General features: G+C 34.2%; 1 pseudogene; it reads right to left on the bottom strand.

Moving 5' to 3' along the window:
* Window positions 1–1,522: 1,522 nt before the first annotated feature.
* On the bottom strand, window positions 1,523–16,900 carry LOC101406595 (UDP-glucuronosyltransferase 2B31-like; annotated as a pseudogene).
* Window positions 16,901–17,584: the final 684 nt, after the last annotated feature.

Genomic DNA, 17,584 nt, shown 5'->3' with positions numbered 1-17,584 from the left:
CAAGCCTATATGCATGTTTTAACATTATTATATACTGTAGCACAATATTGGTTGTATATTTCTTTAAAAATATGTCAGTTATCTAGATGAATTCTGTGGAAAATTCTGCTGTAAACTTTTCCTATAATTCCCTTAACATCAAAGTTTTAATTCTTTCTAAAAATAAATTCAGGTATTTTAGGCTGTTTGTTATGATACTTTGATGATGGTCTTCTTGGTCAATAAAGACAGATATGTTTTTCTCAAACTGGATCACTTCGATCATAAAGTGATTCTCTGACGTGCTGGTTTTGGGAGGGCCTTGAGAATCCTTCTGGTTTGTTTACCTATTTCCTCCCCAAATTGCAGAATTTTGTATTCTTTGCATTGCTATCAATTATGGTCAGTCATATCATGCCTAGGTTTAAAAGAAAATCATAATTGTATTATTTTTTGTCATACCAAATGATTTAATGTTTTTATATTATGGTAATGGGAGGGATAGGATAACAGGCTTCTGAGAAAAGAGGGAAAGAAATGAGACATGCTGATCTAGTATGGTTTTATAGTACAACAATCATTAATTGTCTTCAGCAAACGCAATGAATTTACACAATGAATTTGTAACATCTGTAAGTAACTAAGTGATTCTGTGTCTTTTATTGAAAGCAGTGGATATATGTATGTACACGCACATTTGAAGAGAATGAAAATTTAATAAATCCCTTTAGAGTACAGTCTCTATATTATCAAACCTTCAACTGGGACCTTATGTCCATTATCCAAGGTCGAAAATGAGAGTAAAAGCAACCAGATGAATGCTTTTAAAGGGCTGTGAGGTAAGGAGAATAAACTAGTGAAACCAAAGACTTTCCCAAACAGCTCAAATTTATAGTAGGAAGCAGTCGGCAGTGGATATATTTCTATATCCACAACATTCTACTGGGAAATGATTTAAGCTGAATGAAAGCAATGCCTTGGGGCCGGTCAGGTAGCATAGCAGTTAAGTGCGTGCGCTCCACTGCTGGCGGCCCGGGTTCAGATCCCGGGTGCGCACCGATGCACCGCTTGTCAGGCCATGCTGTGGCGGTGTCCCACATAAAGTGGAGGAAGATTGGCACGGATGTTAGCCCAGGGCCAGTCTTCCTCAGCAAAAAGAGGAGGATTGGCATGGATGTTAGCTCAGGGTTGATCTTCCTCACAAAAAAAAAAAATAAATAAGTAAAGAAAAGAAACAATGCCTTGCCATGTCTTTAGGTAAGGAGTGATGCTGAGGCTGGACGCACAGTAAAAGCCAAGCAGCATTAGTGGTCTCCCAAAAGGAAATGAAAGAGTGAGTCTTTCTACAGAATTGTAATTATTGAATCATTTCTTGAGCAAAAGACAAAGCTACAAATTTCTGCACCAACATGAAGTTAAAATATTCTGAGAATTCGCAAATGTTCTTGTGTCCATGCACAATGTTAGAAACATAGTTAAGTTCAATACATATTTTTTAGTATAAATTGTGAATTAGAACTGTAAATTCCAATATAAGCCCATATGGTTGTATTTTGATTTTTTTTTTCCCCAGTTTTCTTTCTTTTGTTATGAAATATTTCTAACTCTTAAATGAGTATTAAATCCCTTGAAAACAAATTTCTATCTGAGAAGCTAAATTGTGAAAAGTCATTTTGTTACCTGAGGAAGGGAGATTTACATCACAACTTCTTGCTGGAATAAACTGGAGGAACCTTATCTATGACGCACACCAGCTTCAGGCCTCAGATACAACTATTCCCTTTTTTCCTTCTTTCCTGTTTTACTAAACTTCTGGCAACAAAACAGACAGCATTTTGCGATGACAAATATAGCAGTTGCTACACAGGCCATTAGGAACCCAACCACATCCAAAGAGTGGTACTGGAACCAGGTGAGGTCATGGGCTGCAACTCGAAGGTGTTTGGCTCCTTTGTGGCGCATGACAAACTATCCAGAAGACAGCTTGATCTAGAGGCTTCGTTGGCTGATCATGGTGAATTCTTGATAATTTCATAGCATTTTCTTTATATCTAAAGGAGAAACACAGAGATAGCAACATTGAAAGGAAGTTAACTTGTCTAAGCATATCAATTCCATTAATGGTTTTTTGAAAAGTATCATACAAATAATTCAAATGTCATAGAATTGCAGAAGCAATAGTATATTTTTATTTGGGTCTCATAGAGGGTTTGGCTGTTAAATTGGAATTTTCTGATTGACAAACGTTAAAAAACGAAAAAGAAGGCCAGGTTAGGAAAGTTAAATCTTTTCTAGCAGAGGGAATGATACAAGCCGTTATAAGCACTGTAGGTCAGATGGTGGAAATGCAATTTTAGCATGATGCTTTTGAAGTTTTTAATGGGGAATAGCGTCCTGGAGGATGAAATGCCTCCTCACTGGTCCCTGTGCTTTTTACTCTTCTACCTTCTACTGTCTTTTTTCCACTGGTAGCCAGAAGGATTTTTTTCAAACATATATCAGATTATTACATCTCTTTGCTCAAGATTTCCATCTGGCTTCTCATTCCATTTAGAATAAATTCCAAACCTATTGAAATTCAAAATTAGCTAGAAAATTATCACAAGGTAAAACACTAATCGAACTACTATCCAGATCACGATATACAGAATCAGAAGCTCCCCAGAAGCACTCTTTCTTTGTGGACACTTCCAGCCACTACTCTCTTCCCCAAATTAAATACTAGCCTTTTTCTAATATCATAGAGTAGTTTTGCTTGTATATATACTGGAATCATATAGGGTGTACTTATTTGTGTCTGTCTTTTGTGTAGCAGATGTTCGTTAATTCCATTGTTGTATAGTATTCTTTTGTATGACAATACCACAAATTATTTATTCATTCTTTAATCCATGGAAATTTGGGATGTTAACAGTTTTCTGGCCATTACTAGTAATGTGGTTATAATTCTTGCATATGTCTTTTGGTTTACATATTTGTACATTTTTGTTAGTCGTATATTTAGGAGTGGAATTGCTGAGAGAAAAGTCCATGTATGTTTGGGTCTCATTGATGTTACTAAACAGTTTTCTAAAGTGGTTTATTAATTTGTGTTCCCACCAGAAGTGTGTGAGAGTCTTTGTTTCTCCACATCCTTGTCAAGACTTGGTTGTGTTAGTCTTTTTAAATTTTAGCTCTTCTGATGAATTAATAGTGAGGTTTTAATTTACATATCCTGATGACTGAGGAAGAGGATAAAGCTGTATATTTTTTGCCAGTAAGTGTAATATTTTGCATAGTTTTTTTTGTTGTTGCTGTTGATAATCATTATCAGATTAAGGAAGTTTCTTTCTATTTCTAGTTTGCAAAAGGTTTTTGGGTTTTTTTGAATATAATGAACAGATATTGACTTTTACCAAATTTTTCTTTAACCATTGAAATGGTCATAATATTTTTCTCTTTCATGTTGACAATTTATTGCATTATATTAATTGATTTTCAAACATTTAAGCAAACTTTCAATCCTGGAATAAACCTATTTTGGTAATGATGTTTTATTCTTTTTTAAAGGTACTCTATTTAGTGACCTAATATTTGATTTAGAAAAGGAATTGTTTTCAAATTTTCTTTTCCTGTGATGTCCGTGTCTTATTTTGATATTATGGCCATAAGGATATTATGGCCTCATAAAATGACTTGAAAAGTGTTAATATGTTTGACGTTATCTAGAAGAGTTTGTGTAAAATTGATGGTATTTCATTCTTAAATATTTGGAAATAGTCACTGGTGAAGGGATCTGGGATAGGAGTTTCCTTTGTTGGAAGTTCTAACAAAGACTCACTTGCAAGTGTTCATAGTTTTAACAAAGATTCAATTTCTTTAATGGATATTAGGCAAATCAAATTTTCGATTTCTCCTGGGATCACTTTTTATACTACTGTGTTTTATACTATTTTTTTTCATCATATAGAATATTGTTTATATAGCTGCACCTAATACACTGTTATGAAAAATTTTAATGTCTGATGGCTCTGTATTAATGTCATTTCTTTATTCCTGATATTGGTAATTTGTACTTGCTTTATTTCATTCTTGATTCAACTTGCCAGGAGTTTATAAATTTTGTTGGTCTCTTTAAAGAGCCAATTTTTGTACTCATTGATCATCGTCATTGTATGTTTGTGTTATATTAATTAATTTTCCTATTGTGTTCATTTCTTCCCTCTACATTGGTTTAATTTGCTGTTGTTTTTCTCAGATTTTGAAATGTAAGCTTAGATCATTGCTTATTAGACTTTTTACTTTTGTAATACATGTGCATTTTAGGATCTAAATTTCTATTTAAGTACAGCTTTTGCAGCATTCCACAAACCTTGGTATGTTTAATTTTCATTATCATTTAGTTAGATATATTAAAATTTCCATTATGATTCTTTCATTGACTTTGAATTATTAGAAGAAAATTTCTTAATTTCAAAAATTTAGATGAAAAAAATTTTTTTGGTGATCTCTAACTAAATTCCAGTATGACCTGGGGAACACACTGTATGAATTGAATCTTTTCAGATTTGCTGAGTCTCGGTTTATGGACAAATATATGGTCAATTCTGGTATTTTATTACATATGCTTTTGAAAAATGTGTATTCGCAGTTATCTATCTATCTATCTATCTCTATCTGTCTATCTGTCTATCCATCTATCAATCATCTGTCTATCTTGCTTAGGTGTATGAAGCTATGGAGAGTGATTAAGGGGTATAAGTTTTCTTTTTGGGGTAATTAAAATGTTCTAAAATTAGATTCTGATGATGTGGTGAAGGTTTCATAACTCTCTAAACCGAATATATTTGAATTTTACACTTTAAAGAGGTAAACGTTATGGTAAGTAAATTTTATCTCACTACATAATCTATTAAAATAATGATATTAGTAAAAAATAATTTTTTTAGCAAAAATATTTTTATAGTTTTAGAAATTTTAAGTAACGAATTGAAATATTTTCTGATATTTCTTTCACATTCATCAGTTTTATTTCTGTGAATTGAGTCACATTTTTAAAATTTGTGCTTCTTACAGTAAACTACATAACTTTTAAAATTTTTTGCATAGAAGATTGTTGCACTAATTGGTTACCCATGACATCTATAGGATTAAAATGCATCTTTGAAACAACGGTCTGGTTGGATGTAAAAGTGAATTTTCGATTGGTTATACCATTTTAATGATTTCAAAATTAGCTTCTTAATAAGACAACACTTACACTCACTACTGAAAAGAGAACCTATCTATAAACACTACCTAGTTAAAAAAAAATGCTGCACTCACGAGGGGTCATTAATGACAGTCTTCAGTGCATTGAGAAAATCTATACTTGACATTGTGTTAAAGTCCAATCTAATAGCTGCTCCCTTGGCCTCCATGTGAGCAATGTTATGAGGTTGATCAACAAACATGGGGAGTCCCACCATGGGAATCCCATGGTAAATGGCTTCATAGATGCCATTGCCACCACCATGAGTGATAAAAACTTTGGTTTTTGGATGACCTAAGAAAGAGATCAATAAAAACAATAAATTTTGAGTCCCATAGTTAAAAATAGAAATTGTCAGCATAAGCTAGTAAAGAAGGCAATATTTTCTGCACAGGATTACTATGCTCATGGGGTCATATAAACATTTGTGGATTTCCAAAAGAAGTTTGTCTGAGGAAATGAGAGAAAGCTTTACATTAAAGGAGATGTTAGTATAAAGTTTTTTGTCTAGTAAACAAGTGTGGAAATGAATCCAGATTCAAAGAACATCACATTTGAAATCACGGAGGTGAAGAAACATTGTCTCTTAAGAGTATAGGGAGTGATTCACTATGGTAATGTGTGGAGAATCTCAGGAGGTGTTTGGAAATAAAGGGAAAATGATAGATGTGTTGAACACCAAGTGTTTCATATCCTATTGGGTGTACTTTATTTTGTAGGCAGTGTGAGTCCCTGAAAGTTCATAGAAAAGTAGGGGTGTTTTCCTATATATTTTTGGAATAAAGCATTATAACAGCAGTAAGAAAGATAGATCTGAGGTAGAAGAGCATGGAGGTGAGAAGACTAATCAAGAAACTATTGAAAATTTATGGGTGAGAGATAATTACCACCCAATTGTCGATGTTTTCAAAAGCAAATGTTGCATTACGTTGCTGTTCTACTATTTTTCCTCAGATTTTCTCTTAATTAGAATTTTATTTGTTTGCCACAATCTTACCAAGAAGATCATTCTGTAGGATCCACTTAAAGGGTTTAGTATTGGGTCCTAATGTATCTGGTTTCTTTCCACTGAATCTCCACACAACCTATCAAGATGAAGAAAATGCTCCACTCCATGAATAAGATCACACAGGTTTAGAGTATTTTTGAATAAAAGTCTACTAAGAAGTCTTGCCCAGCTTCCTCCAATTAACAGATGTGGATATTTTTTCCCAGAAATGTTAAAATGTGCTGTTAAAAAAAATCAAAATGCCAAAAATCTGGGTAACTATTTATCAGCTATCTTTTTGTAGAGTTTACTACAAATTATTAGTTTATTATTTGCTATCGTTAGTTCTAAAGAGCTGAGGGACATTAGTTTGTAAATGAAATATTTTAATATTAAAAGCATTCAGGAATCGATCAGAACTGTAGTATAAACACAACCTTAACTGGAATTTTATTTCATGTGACAATTTCATATAACAAACTTGTGGTTTTAATCTAGAAAAGGCTTTGCTTGCTTAGCATTTTCTGAGGGGAATAGGTGAGGATTTGCTTATGTTCACTTTCTCCGTAAAGCATTTTGATGGGAAGTTATATCTGTCTATTTTATATTGCAGCAAAACTATATTTTCTTCTACTTAGGACAAAGGGATAAATTTCTTTCTTCTTATAAAGGAAATATAAAATATTTTAGATTACATATGGGAGGAACACTGCTTCCTGTAATCTTTAAGTAGAAATCTTCCAGGGCATTATCTCAGTTTTTCCCCCCCGAAGGCATTAATAGTGGAAATATCCATCTACAGTTTTACATATTTTTAATACAAAGCTAGGATTGCAGAATTAATAATAGGACAAATGATAAAATAAAGAAAAATAACATCACACTAATTTTCATTGACCATAATAAGCTAGAATAGGCAAATTAGCAGCTTGTGCTGTTAAGAGACCTAATTGTATTTTATGCAATAGAAAACACGGATTCAGAATGCCTCACGCATCGAAGATGTGACATCCAGCCCTAAGTAGTGACTGATGCTGAAATTCTCACTTCTAAATGGGATGAAATCCCAAGGAATCCTAGGTTAGTGGGGCAAATTTTTAAGAAAATGGCAGGTGGCTATCTATTACCTCTAAAGGCAGTCTGCCTGATTTCAGGCTCTCAGAAATAAAAATATTTTGGGTTGTTTGGGGGCAGTTTAGATCATGCCTGAAGGTGGCAAGTAGTTCACTAGTGAGAGAGCTCACATGGATCACACAATTTCATTAAAATAACTATAGGATGTCACAGGAAGGAGAACCTCTGTACTTTTCTCTATGCTAAACCTGACTTTACCCACGCTTTCCCAGTTTTTGCCTCTCCCCTTCCCCCACCTCTGAGAAAGTCCTTGTTAATCCAATTGGACAGAACAGTGTATTGATTAGGCCAAGTTACTGATGGCCAGGACTAAGAGCACTTCAAGTCAGAGACCATGTCCCTTCCTTCCTATTGCCTTTTCTGCTTTAACAGGAAACAAAGCCTGGCCCCTTTGGGCCTGCTCTTTAGTCCCTCCCCACTATTCCACATCAAGGGGAATCAGGAGGCCCAGGCCTCCCTCTTGGTCTCTTCATGGAAGGGTAGTTTTAAGATATGTATTGTTTTCATCTTGGGAGAAGAGGGAGCAAGAACAGGAGGAAGGGTCTGAATCTTTACTCTCCTACTCAGCCTTTTCGAAAATTCTGTTTTGAATATTGAGTGTTTATGCAGCTACCAACTGAAATATAACTTGATGCCTCTCGGCTGTTCATAACTTCACAGTTCCCCAGGAACCCCTTTTGGAAAAGCTTTGATTTGTGTGGTAAGATTTGGGCATTCTTGCTGTGTCACTGGCATACTGTTATCATAATAGCAACGAAACCTCACACATAGTCTCTAATATATAAATGTCTCTGAGAGCAAAATAAAAGTTAAACTGGAATATTTAAGGAAATGTGTCTCCCTTGCACTATTTTAGAATTTGACTTAAAAAGAAAAACAGACATATGAGTTCATTTTGATCTAATTGTATCATGAAATTTTCACTCCTTTGTAGAAACCGTTTTAATGGATCCACTCTACAGATTGCAAAGAGACTCATTCAAGTAGTTGTTCAGCATAAAAGCAATTTATCAGAACTTCTGTGGAATCTGAGCAAGGACTGATGCAATCATGTTAGCCTTTTCTTCTGGAAGGTTTTGAACCATTGACCCCAAACTAAATACTGCAACGCCATCTTCTCCAGAGCTCTGGACAAACTCTTCGATTTCCTGAAAATAGATAGTTCTTTGCACTATGAAAGGACATTAGCACAGAGATATTTTTTTTTTATTTCATTTCTTCTTTTTAAGTTTGTTTGGAGGAAATGAATACATACATTTCTAAAGACAGAATTGTTAGAATAGTCTTATCTTCTAATATACCAAACCATTAAATCCCTTTAGAAGGAGATGTGTGATAACAAAATACATTTTTTTCTTTAAACAATGTATATCATAGATTACTAGGCAAATATGGTTCTTTATCAGTTCTCAACAAGAGATTACAATAAAGAGGAAGTGTCCTTTGAGAATCTTTCACACTATAGCACCATAGGTTTAATTTTTTTCAATGTGTACTAAAAGTAGTATAATTTTTATTCCATGTGTTAAACAATACCAGGGCATAGATCTTTTTTTTTTTTCTTTTCAGTTCTCTGTTAAACAATACTGAGATCTAGAAGGAATAGCTTAGTTGTTTGTCCCGGTATCACAGGACTGTGACCAACTAAAATGGTTTACTCATTAAAACACATAGCTTGCATACCAAGACAAGATTCAAGGCCTCGCCTCACTGTGTCCAGCAATCCAAATTTATATTGCAAACTTGACTCAGTTACAACAAGTTCCCTGCATTACGTAGCCCTCCTTGATATCACCAACCCAGGCCCCAACACCTTAGAATTATATTCCCCTGACTTCCCTCTTCTGAGACAGTAATGAAACCTTGTCAAGAAGCTGTTCTCCTTTCCTTTAATAAGTCAAATAAACCTAGCTTTGTTTGATCAACAGGTTTGTTTTTGTTTGTTTGTTTTTTGGTGTTCTCTTGAGGAAGTAACAGATAACTAAAGAATTAAAAGGATGTAAACTCCCAAGAGAATTCCTTGAATAACGAGAAAGAGCATCTGCAACTAGGCTTCCTGAATTTGTATGTCACTCTGTGTCCAATATAATTGCTACTGAACTGTTACACTTTTCTTCTTGGCAATTTTTCAGGAAGTCTTTTTTTGGGGGTAAGCTTTCCTGATTATGAAGGCTACATGTAATACGACTTGCTTATGTGGTTACATATAATTACTTTGGTAAAAGAAGGAAAGGGCTCTTGTTAAATCACCTTTATGTACATAAATAAGAACCCTCGATTTATTAGCCACAACCTTTCCTAGTGTTTCAGATACCACTGCAAAAAGACTCCCTGAATTTGAGCCTCAGCTAAGACTCTGATCTATTAACTTTTTTTCTGGTGATATTTTATTAATTGACAGGAATATTTATGAATTTATGAAATAATTTTCCTTTTCTTAAAGTGTCACCCTTTTTCTTTCTGGCACATGCTTTGGTAATATTGGGTGGGTAATACTAATCTCAATTCATATTAAGGAAATACATTTTCAAAATTTCCTGCAGTTTGTTTCTTCCTATTTTCATTTAAAGTCCTAATGAAAGCACAATGACATGTATTAACATTATTTTTATATAGAATGCTTCAATTTTGAGTACAAATTTGATTGTACCTGATCCTGGTCCAGATATTTCAAGGGAACTAAAGCCATGACTGATAATACATGTGACAAATTTTGCTTGTAAACTATTTATTTTGGGTGCTTTTACTCCTTGAGGGTGTGATTTAATGGGTAAAATACCTAATCAGTGTGTATATAAAACAATTGGGATCCACGACATGAAATTATTGAAAACTTTCATTTATATTTCTAACTCTGTGATCTGTTGTGCAGGTTAACATTAAACAGGGCATTTCCTCCCTGATGTCTTACTTACCATATTTGTTTTCAAGCCAGCTAGTGAGAGCAAGCAATTTAAAAGTTTGGAACAGAATTGTAACTTATTGATGCACTACTGAATGATTTTTAATGCCCCACTACAGCTAACTCCTGAGAGATGCTGATTTCTACAAGTTATGTTCTCAGACTACAATGATCTCTGCTCTGTTTTGTGCTGTGAATTTCTTTGATCTCATGTAAGACCAGATCAAAAGCTGGAGTGCATTCAGAAATGTTTCTGGAAACAATATCAGGAGTTTACCAGTACACAGTCAGATATATACATACATCTGAGGAATCCCTCCAGTCTAGACACTGGTGAAACTGCTTAAAGTTTCAAATAGATTTTAACATTTTCATCTCCTTATTTGTTTTCTAAAATGAATTCCTTTTGTTATTAAGGTCACTAGTCAAATTGAAATCACAATAGCTAATACTTATTAAATACTATGTTCCTGTGTAAGAGGTTTGCATATTTAGTCGATTCTTATTATTCGTAGTAATTATGTTTTATGAACTTGCCACAAACACTTCATTAGCAAATACTGAATCATTGCTCCCAGCGGAAATAGAAGGTTAGGTTCCTGCAAGCTTCTCATTACAGCATTTTTATCAACTGATCAACACATAACCTTTTTTGCATGTGTGCTTCTGTTTAAAGACACCTTGTTTAATATATATTGTCAATTCATTAGCATTGAACTAATAGCCAACAGTGCTAGAACTCATGGAAATGAATGAAGCTTATCTAACAAATGTATTTTCTCCCTAAGGCATGTCACAGCCTTCTTGCTTCCTCTGAGGAACACTAGAAATCACTTCAGCACCATCCTTGGGGGCCATTCTAAACAGTGCAATCACCAACAAAAGGCAAAAAATGTAAAAAATGTGACATTAAATAGCCTGGGAAAGGGACACGTTTACAGTGTGAGAGCCGTACAACAAGGCAGAGCATCACTTTGTTTGACCTCAACTGGGAACATGCCCGTCAGGTGAATAGAATTTTTGCTGCTCTGTGAACATCCATGAATAATTATGAAAGCACCGCAAGGATTGATTTTGGGGTTACAAATAAATCTTAGTGACTAGGAAAATTTAAAAATACGGAAGCAGCAAACAATAAAGAATGACTGTATTAGAACTTTTTATTCTCACACAATTCAATAAGATAGGTAAGTAAAACCTTTTTTCCCCTCAATTTTTCTCCTTTTTTCTTGTACATCAATATTTTATTGGAAAGGTATTCCTGGCAGGATTGGGACCTTTGTATATTTGCTGGCTACCAGAATACCATGTATTAAAGCACCAGATCCCATAGCCTTTGAATACTGGCATGTGTTTGCACTTTGAATATGACATTATCAGAATTTGATTCTTTTAAATACCTGATTGTAATTTACCTGAATAAAATACTACAAGAGCTCCCATACTACCTCAATCTTAGTTATAATATGATTTGTACTTTATTGTAAATAATTGCATATTATTAACATTTATAGTTTTTATGACAAACAAGTCTATAAGCTCCCCATGGGCAGTAACTGTGTCTATCTCATTGACTTCTTCTTCTTCAGTGCAGAGTGTAGAATCTGGCACCTAGTGGACACTGAATATATATTTTTTGAAAAAATTATCCATTTTCATGTGTTGGACACTGAAAGACTGTTTTATAGTGGTTATATCCACATAATCCTGCATTTCTCTTGTCCTTTTAACAATTGTTATGTATCCCAGATTCTTCAGTGATAATGAAACTTGAAACACATAATATGCGAGGAAATGATGTGAAGAAATTTTATGTATTGCCTCATGTCTTTTATATAAGACAATATCAGGATTGGGAAAGAAAAACTCTTTCAAGACACCAAAGTTTTACCTTAGGCAAGGGTTTGGCAGGTTTGCACTGGAGACCTCCAACAAATTCAAAATTAGGTAAGAGTGGATGAGGAAATTCAAAATCCCAATAGGTTTGTATCAGCCATATATCAGCTTTCCCCATCAATTCACACAATGTAGTGGGTCTTCCTGAGAGAGAAAAATATGTATATCTGTGAATTTATATCCATTTCTTCTTAGAAAATATAGGAATAATATTTGAGGTCTCTGTAAGTAAGATGTTCAAATTATGCCAGTGTTTTATAATTTAAGTGAACAGTTAAACACCACTACCAAAAAAAAAAAAAAAATAGAAAAGAAAATCATGTAAGTGAGAGACGTAATAGTTAAAAAGATGCTCTCACTTCTGCAGGTTTTCTAAGTTCAAAGATTCTTTCTTTTTTCATGTATTACAAATTCAAGATAACTGATACATTATATTTCTAAGTCAATATTTCTCTGTAATTGTTTAAGTATTTAGGATGAATATTACATTGCAAATGACCATCTTCTCATTTTCCATCTTCATAATATGAAGTTTGAATCTCTTTTGGGATATTTGTGACTTTTGACTAATCCTATGGCATTTAAATATATTTTATTTTCTTTGCTACTTGATGATCCTCAGTCTCTGGGGAAGGCTCATGTGACAGGATTTCACATGGTACATGGGCCCAGCTCAGAACCCAATTTGCTACTCATTGAAGTGAAGAAAACCCCCCAAATTGATGTAAGTTGGTTGAATACGAGGTTGTTTTCTAAATATCATAATGATTTCCCACATTAAATATGGATCTGCAGCATGAAGATTTGCATTGTTCACATTTGTCTCAATCTGGTCTCCAGTTGCACCAGAGAATAAACAAGTTACACATGGGAAGCTAAATATCCCTTAGGGGTATAGGGATGGGCAAGCAGAGAAACCCCAGTGGCTCAACAGTCCTCCCTAATGACACAGATCTCACCAGGAAACAACAAACCTTCCCTTCCATAGCTTCAAGATGCATTCTTCCTGGTGCATTTTATAGAAGAAAGCTTATTGCAGGACCATAGTCCTGGACCATCTGTGATCAGGAAAGTACATGATGAACGAGATGCACTAAAAGAAATCATATCTTTCACCTCCATCTCTGTATCATTTAATTTTTATTTCTGAAGAGACTTGAACCATTCTGACATGGATATGATTTAACGTAAAGCGAAGGCTGCTTGATAACTGCCTGTAAAGAATGGAAGCCTGAGGCACTATCCCATCATTCATTCTATCAAGTATTTTCCCATACCTAATTGGTGTCTCTAGTCTACAGAAAAGTTATATATATGTAAAAATTAAAATAAGTATTACCAAGCATGTGGGAAGGGGTGGGAAGGGAGATTCACCTGCAAAAAAGTTGAAAATTCTCTCTTTTAAGTATTCATGATTTGGCAAAGGGTTCTCCTTTGTCACTTTCTATCCCTAGAATAAATCAGCAGTTCTGTGATGGGTGCTTGTTCAAGGAATGACATAAAACTTCTGGAAAGTCAAGATGGAAAAGTGACTTTGTTGTAATAGTCTATTTGCATCAATCTCTTGCACCAGTGTCCCCTTATTTACCTAAAATGTCCCCTAAGCTTCTTTGTGGTTTTGGATTATTTGCTTAGTCTTAAGTTCCCACAGACCCTCCAACACACTCACCCACCCTATTCACCGTCCAGCTCTCTGCTTTGATTGTTTGCCATTTGATCCCTGTTTTCCTTCACGTTACTGTGCATGCCCTGACTGTGGAATCTCACTTAAGAGCTTATCTTCTATGACCTATGATTCTTGATTAATTTTTAGCAGATTAACCTTAGAAACTTTGGTCTTTGGATTATTTGTTTAGTCTTTTATTGTGGGCCAACTAACTATCCTCCCACCCCACTTACCAACCAGCTTTCTACTTTGATTGTTTGTCATTTCATGCCTTGTTTTCCTTCACATTACCTTGCATACCCTTGCTCTGGAATCTCACCTAAGGCTTTGTTTTCTGTGACCTGTGATTCTTGAGTAATTTTTAGCAGATTTGCTTTTGAAACTTTGGTCTTTGGTTTTATTCTCTAGGCCACTGCCTCCTATGCCCTCATACAACATTATATATAGTCAAAGATTAATGTGTTTGTAACTCAGATCTTTATTTCCTCTGTAATCTTAAATTAACCTTACATACCTTCTTATCCATTGATAATAATTATTACATTTATGCTAAGGATGGTTAAGTTCCATTTGAAAGTGATATTTTTTCTAGATTTTCAAAATTTTTACCATAGAGCTCAACAAAAAGATGCTTTATATATATGAGTAAATGGTGATGAGGGAGCACTTTTCTTAGCAACACAAAGTTTGGTTAGTTGAAAGATATATACTGGCAATGGATAGTGTCTGTTAAAAAGATCTCCCAGATCAAGAAAAACTAAGTTTCTTGATCTTCTATATTGTCTTATACTTGGTGCTTTGCACAAGTCTCTACAAGTAATATGTGGAGTTTTGAAGTCAGAGTCTCTCTCTTTTCTATCAGTTAATGCAATATGCAAAGGGATTAGGTTCAGGGGCCAGACTGCTATATTTCAATCCCATTCCCAACACTTCTTCCCCATGAGAACTTGGGTAAGTTACCTGAGCTTTCTGTACTTCAGTTTCCACATCCGTAAAATGAGGAGAATAATAGTACCTATAAAAAGGATTTCTATACATATTGTCTATGAATTAATAAATATGAAGGACTTAGAAGATGTTCTGGAAGAGAGTAAATTCTCAATAAATGTTTATTAATTTCCTTCTGACTCCTGGAAACAAAAATCATAGCAGAAATCAGTAAATGTTTGTTATTGAATGAATGTGCTTACAGAATCATGTGCAGAAATTTTTCAGGTATGAAAAATATACTAGACCCCATATTTTGCTTTGTTTTTTAAAGCAAGGGCAAGTAGTAATTTTAGATCAGAAAACAGACACGGATAATTCTAAAATAATCCCCAAAGTTTTAGCTTTACTTGGCAGATGATTTTTAATACATTGAGAAGGAAGGAGTAATACTAGACAATGCTCAGAAACAACTTATCTGTAACTAAGCAGTTTTCCTCTTAATAGAGATATTAAATGATTAAACCAAAGAGACAGTTCAGAAATATAATAGAAAAATTGAATCTGGAAGAGAGATATCAGAGACTTTGATTCTGAAAGCTGAAAGGAGCCTTAGCTGTGAGCTCATAGAAATATTTAATTTTAAATACAAGTAATCATACAGTTTTCACCAAGTAGGCATACTTTCTTATACATAAAGTAAACTTTTTACTAGAAGCATATTGGTAAAATATATTTCCTCATGGCTGACCTTCTCTTGATTTAATAAATATATTTAATGGAGTTTCATACTGTAGTATATTAAAAATGGCTATGTATTCTTTCCAACTTCCAAGCCTAGGCCCAGAGCATTCAGATAAGCTATTCTGGAATTCTGCTCTCATCTGAAAAAGCACAGGCTGCCTGTTCTAGAGGCCAGATGGAGGAGACAATTAAAGTGTCTTGCTTTTGGGCCAAGCAAAGCCCAAAGAAGAAATATTTCACTGAGCCCAACCCAAATTGCTGGTCCACAGGATCATGAACAAATAATATGGTTGCTGTTTTAAACTCTAAGTTTTAGGATGGTAGTTTATACAGCAATAAATACCAGAGAAATTGTTTTATGAAAAATATAGTACATATGTAGCTCTTTAAATAAACAAACCCTAAGAATATTAATATAGTGAATCAATGTCAAATGGTATTACAGCTCCAGGGTCACAGAATTCTAGAACAATTTTCACCAGATTTCTTGAATGATTGATAAATTCTGACTAAGAAATTATCATATATCCATTTTGACATAAAACTAAGAAAATATAAGTTCTTTATTTTATATATATATATACACACACACACATATATATATACACACACAAATATATATACGTATACGTATGTATACACACTCTAACGCAGGCAAAGAAAGTAAGGTCTCTTTCCACCTACTGTAGGGAAAATATAATAAATAAACCACTGACTTACCTAATACTTCACTGTAAAACTTATCCTACTTCTTCTTGTTAAAAGTCTCAAATGCAAAGTCGAAATATAGGAAATACAACATATTTGTCATCCTCTCCCTAAATGTCATTTTGTCACTAAGTTCTGATATGACAACAGGTACATAGGAAGGAGGTAATATAAGACCTCCACAGAGTTTTTAATATGTATTACCAGTGTTAAATCGAAGCATGTAGACCAAAGGTAGGTTAAGTAGTTCAGCCAGCAGCTCACCACAAGGAGCAACAGCATCTCCAAGAACAACATCATGTTTGGATTCTTGTAGTTTCTTGATTAGTTTCTTGTTCAAAACTGCATCTTCACAGAGCTTTTGAAGAGTATCAGAATATTCATGGTATGTTTTTTGCATCTTTGAATCATATGCCCACAATGTACTCTTTGGTAACTCATATGACCACATCTTGATCCATTTCATAAAACGTGAATCAAGTTCATTCTTAGTAAAGGATGTAGGATAAACCTCAAATTTAAGAGCAGATTGTTTGCTGGGATCTACGAGGATGGAAGCTGAAGATACCAGCACAGTCACCTCATGGCCCCTCTGAGCAAGTTCATCCAAGATTGTCTTTAAATTGATCCAACGACTGTATTTCATTGGCCACATGAGCACCATTCCACAGAACCACAGCTGAAATAACAAAACAGTGCAAGAAGAGAGGCCCATTTCTTAGACATCTTGGCAAAGTTCACTTCTTCTTAATAACTTCTTATAACTTCAATATGGCTCTCATTTATGTTCAGGAAAGAATCAATTAAGTGGTTAAAATATAACTGATAACATATCAAGTTCACAATGATTAAAGGGCTCATAGTAGAGGGTTTGGAAAGCAAACAAGGAAAAGGGCAAACAATCTTGTGCTTGTATATATGCATATAATAAATCCCAGTATCAGTGTAAACACTGCTACCTCTAGGCTAAGAGGACATACCTTGCATGTACAGAGTCTCCAGATAAGAAAGCAGCAATGTGTCAGCACAAATCTATGCTGATTTATTTGAGCATTTCCAAGCAGGCTTTCTGAATTTCCTCCTCCACATTTTCATTCCTGTTATATTAGCTCCATTTCATTTCCCTTGCCTTTGTTTTTCTGACTGTAGATACTCCATCCTTTTTTTCCTTTTTATCCAAACATAAGTGACTGTCAAGTACCACTGTAGTTTCTTTCTTTTTTGAAAATACTGTCTCTAAATTATGATCTTTCTCTTTTCTGAACATTTGCAACATTCCTTATGTTAGTCTTCTTTCCTCAACACTTACTATTAGAACGTATTTATCCTCTAAGTACGTTTTATTGAATTTTCCTTTGTAGATTGCTTTGTAATCCAGGTAAGTTGTATTTGTTTTTAAATATCTTGCCA

The sequence above is a fragment of the Ceratotherium simum genome, chromosome 8, assembly GCF_057802395.1.
Source record: "Ceratotherium simum simum isolate JZ-2026a chromosome 8, ASM5780239v1, whole genome shotgun sequence".
In the NCBI taxonomy this organism is placed as follows: domain Eukaryota; kingdom Metazoa; phylum Chordata; class Mammalia; order Perissodactyla; family Rhinocerotidae; genus Ceratotherium; species Ceratotherium simum.
The sequence above is the reverse complement of the archived record's forward strand: the minus strand, read 5'-3'. Positions and strand labels throughout refer to the sequence as shown.